Here is a 9,058-nt window from a genome sequence, read left to right as displayed (position 1 = left end):
ACCCTCATGTTTTCCACCAACTGTGAACAGGAGCATCCGGGAGATTTATAGCGTTTGATGCCACTAAGAGAAATAAATCGTTCTGAACAAAATGACAACTTTGAGTCATCTTATAAAATTGGCTGCACAAAATCTCTTATGCCAGGTGAGTGTAATAGTATGTTTAACCAACAGGCGGAGAAAAGTCATGGGCATTCTTTTTTTGTTTGTTTTTCTTTTCTTTTCTTTTCTTCTTCTTCTTTTTGTTGTTTTTTGTTTTGTTTTGTTTTTGTTTTGTTTTTTTTTTAAAGGCAATGCTAAAGGTCTTTGAGGGAAAGGCAAAATGGTAACACCAAGCTTCACAAAGGCGGCCAATGTTAGGTGTACGTAAATTGCATGTGTCTCTTCATTCAAGAGAAGAGGGTCAGCTCCTGGAGCGTTCCATATGATTTGTGCTAGGCAGAAGTCCATGGACTCATGTGGAAACTAAGCTAAATATTTTCTGCCTGAAAAGAGAAGAAAGTGGACCATTTGTGATTTGTGTCTAGCTGGGGATAGGAATATTTTCTGGATTCAATCCAGGAGATTCTGGAGCTCTGTGATACACTCCTGTCGACTCTGAAAAGCACTGAGTTTTTGAGTCAGGGCTCTTTGTCGAACAATTATAAAATGATACTGGGCAAGAATAGGGCTTCACAAATCAGATCTTTCCACAGATCTTTCAAAGGGCAGCTTCTAGGTCCTTAAATCAGTGACACAGCCTTCTCTGCTCACGCTACACCTTACAGAGGTCACAAGTTACCTAATGTTCAAATTTGTCAGATTTTCAAATTCTGTTTCTTCCTTCCTGTCTCACTGTAAGTGCAAGGCCAGAGTGGCCAGCCACAGAATGGAAAAAATCAGGTTGCCTTTGATGGATTACTTTACTGATGTGAGGATAGACTGGGAAAATGGGTTTCAGTGGTAACAAAATCATTATTTCACTTTGCTGTACTCTTAACAAAAATCAACTACAACTTTCAATTTTTGTTTTTTAATAGCATCACTGAGGTTGGAGTTTTGGGGTCAAAAACTTTACCCTCAGAAGTCACTGATATTTTGAGTAGAGACTCTCATGGGTTACCATTCTAAAAAAGCATTTTACAAGACTCCGCCTGAATATAGGAGAGCTAGATTTCAAGGTTTCCTGGATTCAATGAGAAAATTCTTTAATCTTAGAGTCTGTGAAAGTCTTCAAGCAAGGATTGGGGGAGTATAGTCTTAAATTTATTTTATCTAGCTCTCAACAAGGATTATAAAGCCATATTCTTTTGGTTAAAAAATTGTAGCTGAAAAAGTTACTCTCTTGCACATTACATCCTTACTATCCATACCCATCAGACCTCTTAAGTTTATAGTCGTGCAGTTTAAAAAAAAAAATGATACTGACTGCATACATATTAGAGTGGCATAAAAAAGAAAAGAAAAAGAAAACAAGAAGAGAATCTTAGCACTGGCAAGGATTCAGAGAATGTGGGCTTCTCATTTGTTGCGGATGGAAATGCAGAATGGTACAGTCATTTTGGAAAACAGATTGCCAATTCCTTATGAAGTTAAACACACACATATCTTATAACTCAACAATCCCAGTGGTAGATATGAACTCAAGATAAATGAAACCTTATGTTTACACAAAAACCTTAAAGCAAATGTTTATAGCAGCTTTATTGATTGGACTTGCCAAAAATGGGAAACAAGCCGAACACCCTTCAACTAAATTGATAAACTGTGAACAGTAGAACACTACTAAGCAGTAGAACACTACTAAGCAGTAAGATAAGAACAGCCAATGCATTCAACATGATGAAACTTAAGTGAATTATGCTAAATGAAAGAAGGCAGGCTCAAAAGACTCCATATATTATAATTTCACTTTTATCACAACATGAAAAATGCAAAACTATAAAGAAAGAACCTATATAGATCAGCGGAGATCAAAATCTGAGCTTGGGGGAGGGAACCGACTATAAAGATGCATGAGAGAATTTTGGAAAGTGATGTAACTGTTCTGTCTTAATTGTCTGGTGGTTCTATGACTGTGTGCTTGTCAGAACTCACAGACTTGTACACTATAAAGAGTGAATATATACTCTGTAGATGATATCTAATAAACCTGACTTCTAAACAAAATCGATTACTGCGTAAGCAAACATCCATCCTTTCACTTCAAAAAAATTATCCATCATTTACTACATGTACCAAAGATGGGTAAGATTTTAAAACATTACGTAGAGTGTGTCTTTTGAGCCACTTAAATGGTATCTTATCTGTACATTAATCAGCCTAAAATCTTCCAATGGCTTTTCATTGCAATGAAAACAGAATTTGCATTCCTGGTATTGGCTAGCACAAACAGGCTACTGCCTACCTCTCTAGTATTTTCTCCTACCCCTCTGAATCAGCCAGGGAGTTTTCAGCCACACTGACCTTCTTCTGTCGCATGATTCCGTCATTCTCACTTCTGTCTTGGGCCACTAAACTTGTAATTCTCTCTACCTGCAATGCTTATTTCCACAAATCTCCCTAAGGCTACCTCTTTCTCATTATTGGTCTCACTCACCTTTCCTTTCTTGAGAGAGGTCTGTAGCTAAAGTAGCAACCACCATCTCCACCCCGTTTTCTCTCTATTCCTCTCCTGTGATTTATTCTTTTTTTTCATCACTCTTATCACCATCTAAAGTAGTGATTTTTAAAATTTTCTTTATGTATGTTATAGACCGAATGTTCATGTCCCTCCAAAATGCATATGTTGAAGTCCCTTCAATGTGTCTGTATTTGGAGATGGAACATCTCTGGAAGCAATTAAGGTTAAATGAAGTCAACAGGGTGGGGCCCTAATCTGATAGGATCAGTGTCCTTATAAGAAAGGACACTAGAGAACTTGCTCTCCCTTCAATAAGCACTCATGGAGGAAAGCCTGGGTGAGGACATAGTGAGAAGGCAATCATCTACCAGCCAGGAAGAGAGACCTCACCAGAAACTAAATCAGCCAGAGTGTGATCTTAGACTTCTAGGCTCCAGAACAGTGAGAAAAATAATTTTTGTTGTTTAAAACCACCGAAACAATGGTATTTTATTATGGTGGTGGAGCTGACTAATACTAGGTACTTATTGACCCCTCTGGATGTCAGCTTTGACAATGTTGAGGACACACTGGCTTTGTTGCCTAGAATAGAGACTAGGAAATAACAGATACTTAAGAACCATAGGTTGAATGAATGAATGAATGAATGCAAAGAAGCTTAGGGAAATAAGTAGTGATTTCAGCATAAGATGGCTAATGCCAAGATGGTGGGAGCATAGAAGATGGGTTCCTGAATCAGTAGAAAGCTGACAGGCAAGAACCCAAAGAGAGGCCAACATTACATGTTAGTAAATGTTCAGTGGAAGCTTAATCAATACTTGATTTCTAAGCATGTGATAGTACTAGCAACTAGGGAAAAGAGTCCTTTTCTACAAAAATCATGATTTGCTTTTAAAAATTCCCTTTAGGTCTTATCCTTGACAGATCTTATTTATGAGGAAGTGAACAAAAAGACTAATTTGGGGCTCATAATGACCCCATTCCACCCACGGCTATTCCACGATCACTCCACAGTCTTTTTCATTCACCATGCGGTGGTTTAACTTCTGTTAGAAATCCAGTTTCAGCCTCTCCCACCAATAGAGTGAATCATGCATCTCACTTGAGCGTGGCTGGTGTACTTTGTAAAATGTACAAACGGAAGTATTAAAAGTGAAGGCACCAAGGATTGGATTGACAGGCAGAGTTTACAGGGAATTTTATGGGGAAAACAGGGAGAAGAAACATAAAGAAACTAGCCAACTAAACTGATACAAAGGGAACCCTTGGGGGAAATTTTAATGCATTTTTTTCTATCTGCTCTAATCCTATATATCACACAAGAATGATATTTCATCTTTGCCGGCAAGTTCCAATACTGCCACTCAAGTCAGAGAATTATTTAGAATGGAAAATGTACTGGCAAGAAGAGACTCAGCACACCATCTTGATCCCCTAATTCTGGTATTCTGAAATAAGCTCTTCCCAAGCCCAAACTTAAACTGGGTGAATTTACAGGGAAACCCTTGCTTAAACCATGACAAGAAACACTGCTTGTTGCATCTGAGGCTTAGAGGTAACCATATCTAAAGAAAATGTACCAGGCCAGGCTCTATGAGAGAGAACGGTAGGGTGAGTTTCCCAATCTCTCCACTCCTTCTCAGTCCCTACCATGTATCTGTTAGGGTTTAAAAACATTACCACATGGCAATGACGTTAAAAAACAAACAAACATCCAAATAGATGCTTTAGGAATAAGTATTATTGGGAAACAGGAAAGTGAAAATTGACAGAACATTTTAGCCATAATAACAAAGCTAAGGTAATTCTAAATATGTGACTTTATGTTTTTATATCTCATAATATATGCATTATGCCTTGAAAATGCTATTATAGAAAACTGGGAATGAATTCTTAAACCATTTTCCTGGGAATAGTTTATTCTTTTAAGATGCACACACACACACACACACACACACACACACACACATTTTTTTTGCTAAAATTCACATAACATTATGTGTATGATAAGTGTTCCTTTTATACTCTGTCCAGTGGTCCTGAACTAGAAGTGATTTTGTTCCTCAGGGAATATTTTGTGGCAGGATCTGGAGATATTTTTGGTTGTCACAAGTGTGTGTGGGGGCTGTTAATGGCATCTAGTGGATAGAGGTCTGGGATTTTGCTAAACATTCTACAATGCACAGGGCAGCTCCCACATGAAGACTGATCTGGTCCAAAATGTCAAAGTGTTGAGGATGAGAAACTTTGTCTTAGGAATATGAACTAGCTGCTTCTGGAGAGATTTCATTTGAACAAAATACCAAAGGCCACACTGGTTAAGAGAGTTAACTAAGTATAATCTATCTATAGAACTCTAAGCTGGCCTTTGAAAACCTTAATATTTTTAAGGAATGCAAAGAGTTACTTGGCTCTCTGGCCCTTAAAGCAAGTGGGCTCCAGAAATTCAGAATATGCAAGTCTGGGTCACTAATAGGACGTGATTTTGTCTGCAGGAAAGTCATCTTCAGGGGATTTGGCAGTCAGGAGTAATATGGTGAAATCTTATTTCACTGACAATAAAAATAACATGAATATATCAATAACCCCAGGGTAGAATGTTTTTTACTGAAGAAAACCACACAAAATCCTATTTGCACACTGAAATCAACAGGACCGGCTCGTCTTTCACGTCCACAGGCAAATTGTTAGAGTCAGAACCACGAACGCTATCCTCAGGGTAACACTATAGCACAAGATTAATAAGTTATTGGTCATTTTTATTGTAATACCACCGTATCCTTCACGTTAGATTCCTCTCCTAGTGTAATAAGATAAGGTTTCTGTATCACTTAATATCAAATACCCATATATAACAGCTGGCAAACCAGTGCTATAGAAAACATTTTTTTTCCACGTCCCTCCCAAGAATACATTTTATTCAAATAAAACAATCCAATAGGCTTTTACACAGCAGCTCTTACTGAAAAGGGCACTGGAAAGATGAGATTTTGAACATGGGGAGTGATTATTTCCCACCTCCCACACTCAGATTTGAAAGGGATAGAATTTCATATTGGACTGCTAAAAAAGCAATAGGGCAGTAGTAATAACAACTTGTAGACTTATGGCAGACAGTTCTGAAAGAAGAATAGGCATTTTTATTCTTGTAAGTTAGCCTAGAGTAAAAAGTACTAAGGTTTCATTTTTCCATTGTGATCCAGACACTTCTTCACTATAAACTTCAAAGCCTTAGATAGATGCAACAATGAACTAATTTTTTCGAGAGCAATAATTTGGATAGATTCAAGCAGATGACAGAACTGACATTTTCTACTGTCCAAGTTCAAACAGGATAGATTCACCACGGTTGGTATTTATAAATGTTTGTTCTTCATTAGTTAAAGTTGAGCTCAATTTGGGAGTATTTATTTCAATTTCATGTTGCTGTATTAATGAAGAGGCTATGGGATTCAGAACATATTTAACTCTTGACACAATTTAAGCTACTAGCTACAACCTAGCCACATACTCAGAAAACCCTGGAGCTTAGTACACTTACGGGAAACCACGGGGTCATAAAATGTGTTCTTTAGCTATGATGTGGGGCATCTCCAAGAGGAAATGTTCATGTCAGTGCTCCATCAATAAGCCTTTCTAACCCTTCATTAGAACACAGATGATTTTTCTTTGTGGTCCTATGATATGAATTTTCTTTACTTTTCTTTTTGAAAAGAATATAAAAATATAAACAGTGAAAAATAAGTCTCCCTCTCTCCCCTACTTTGCAGTACTTGGTTGGCCCTCCTCAGAGAACTACTGTATCATTTCTTTTGTATTCTTTCAGGAAGATTTTACACAAATAAAAGTTAATATATACATAGATCTCATAGTACTTCGTGCTTCCTCCGCAATATTATTTGCACTGTATCTCATATTAGAATCGTGTGCATGTTCATTGTCTCTGATATGATACCAAATTTTTCCTTTTTAAATTTGCATCACCAAAATGATTTTAAACAGTGGAATAGATAGATATTCAAAAGAAAAAAAAATGTTGAATTGAATTCAGTGAGCATTAAGCAATGTTTAAGAATATTAACTGGATTAGAGTGAGTTATAACGGTATCTTCGGATACTGATTGGTCTATGTAAAATGAGACCAGTTACTTTCCTAGATCAATAAACATTTCTCACTCTGTTAGGTTATTGCTGCCTGCATTACGGTGCTTGCTAGATCGAATACAGCAATGTGAATAGGGAGTAGCATACTCTATTCTGGACATTCATGTTAGATCCCTTAATATGCTGAGTAAGTTTTCTAAATCAGCTTCCACACCTCCAAGATGCACATGTTAATGTTAACCCAAGGGACAGTATGTTGAGAAAATATTTGTGGTTATCTTGACATTTTACAGGCTTAGAAATTATTGTTCTAGTATTTCCTATTATTAAAATGTTACCGTACAAGACATGAAAACCAAAGATGAACAACACATATTTAAAATCATCTCTATGAAGAGGTATCAAATGAGTAAGTTTAATTCATTACAATCTTCCTATTCTTTCCATTTCAATATATAAAATTTCTATCTTCTTGTTACCAACAACACAATGGACAGTCTGAGCTTTCTAAAACTCCATTCTTAACTCAAGATGTAATAAATTCATGGGCAGTTTGGATACTTTGGGTGAAACTGAAGGCTATATACTTAAAGAGAAGCAGATTAAAGTGTTACATGGGGACAGAGTAAATTGATGCTGAGAAGAGGAATGGTTTCTCTAATGGCAATTTGTTGGGGCCAAGAAGATATCATTGGTTACATTTCCTATATCTGATTTAGCATTTACAATACTGGGTTAAACAGTCTATAAAGATGAATAAAGCACGGAACTTGCCTTCACTGTTAATAGCCCAGCAGGGAAATAAATATGGTGTCAATAGCTACATGATAAATGGACTGTCAAACGTATCATGGTACCTAGAGATACAGTGCAACAATAACATCAATACTACACTGACGATTACATTGTACCATACAGAGTTCCTTTAATCCTTGCAAAGTCTTGCTGTCATCTCCATTTCACAGAGGAGCAAACTAAAGCACGAACAACTTGCCCATGTCTGGTGAATAACAGAATTTGGATGTGCATATTGGCAGGCTGATTCTGGAGTATGCACTCTTAGCCACTGCTTATACTGTTTCTCTTATGACTGATTGGGTAACTACCTCTGCCTGGAATCACTTGACTGTGTCCTTTAAAGGAGAGCAGTATTTTAAAAAAATGACATAAAGAAGGAAAGAGAGAGAGGAAAGAAGGAAGGGGAAAAAAATCACCATTCTCTCTAGGCAGAGAGAATTCCATGAGACACAAGACACAGAAGTGTAAAGTGTCATGGGATGTTCTGAGAAGGTTCACTGAAGGTTCATATGATTTTCAGGAACCAAGTCATGGAGTGTTATTATTATTATTGTGTGTGTGTGTGTGTGTGTGTGTGTGTGTGTGTGTGTGCCATTCTTGGAAAGTCTGAGTTTTGTTCTGTAGTTGGGAAAGTCTACCTAATACTTTAAACCAGACAGAGAGGGAGATGATTACTATGATTACATCTATCTATCTATCTAACTACCTATATTCAAAAAACAATGTAAAACTGTTTTGGAGGAAAGCTATATTAGAGACAGGTAAAAGGTCAGTACAGGTAGGAAAGGTGACTGAATAAACTCAACCAGTGGCAAGGAGCAAGAGCTGAGGTGAAGATATAGTTCAAAAATAGAGGGAATATGTCTTAATGACCAATTTTATCATTAAGAATGTTGTCAAAGAGAGAACACAGAGAGCTGGAGTTTATGGCCTAAATGGCTTTAGACTGAAATATTAAGAAAAAAAAAAGAAGAAGCAAATTTCATATTTGGTTTTCATTTTAATTTGTTTGGTTTGTATTAGGAAAACATTGATTCAATTAATGATCTCAGTTTGGGATAGACAAAGATATCTAAGAGCAATACCTAATAAGCAGTTAGAAACTCAGGTAATAAAAAAAACCAGCCAGCCAAAGAATAATTACTGTGCCCTGTATGTATTTATGAACTTCAAGTGTCAGCTTGGAAGTCCTCAGGTTCCAAAAGCAAGAGGAATAGATGAGATCAACCAGGAAAAAGACAAAACCCTGAGAAAGATTAGTATAAACAGGCAAAAGAGGAGGAATGAAGAGACCAAGTGAGTAGGAAGAGTACAAAGCAAGGAAGATCAGCAGGGAATGGAGTTGCGGGATCCGAGAGATAAGAAATTTCCAAAAAGGTATAAATGGTAACAACAGCAACTCAAATGAGGCAAGATGTCAGATGGTGTAAGAACTAAAAGGGTGTCCGTTATAATGGATACATTTGGAGATCATGGGGCACATCAGCAAAAGAAATTCCAGTCAAGTTTGAAAACAGACTTCATAATTTAATAGGTTTCATTAGGTAAGAATAT

At 36.9% G+C, this 9,058-nt stretch overlaps 1 protein-coding gene across 6 annotated transcripts in view; it reads right to left on the bottom strand.

Moving 5' to 3' along the window:
- Positions 1-9,058, bottom strand: part of RBMS3 (RNA binding motif single stranded interacting protein 3) — a 672,596-nt gene that overhangs the window by 105,033 nt on the left and 558,505 nt on the right. The window lies entirely within an intron of this gene.

This window comes from Ursus maritimus, unplaced genomic scaffold, assembly GCF_017311325.1.
Source record: "Ursus maritimus isolate PB19 unplaced genomic scaffold, ASM1731132v1 scaffold_20, whole genome shotgun sequence".
Classification (NCBI taxonomy): domain Eukaryota; kingdom Metazoa; phylum Chordata; class Mammalia; order Carnivora; family Ursidae; genus Ursus; species Ursus maritimus.
Note: the sequence above shows the minus strand (reverse complement) of the source record. Positions and strands in the feature narration are given on the sequence as shown.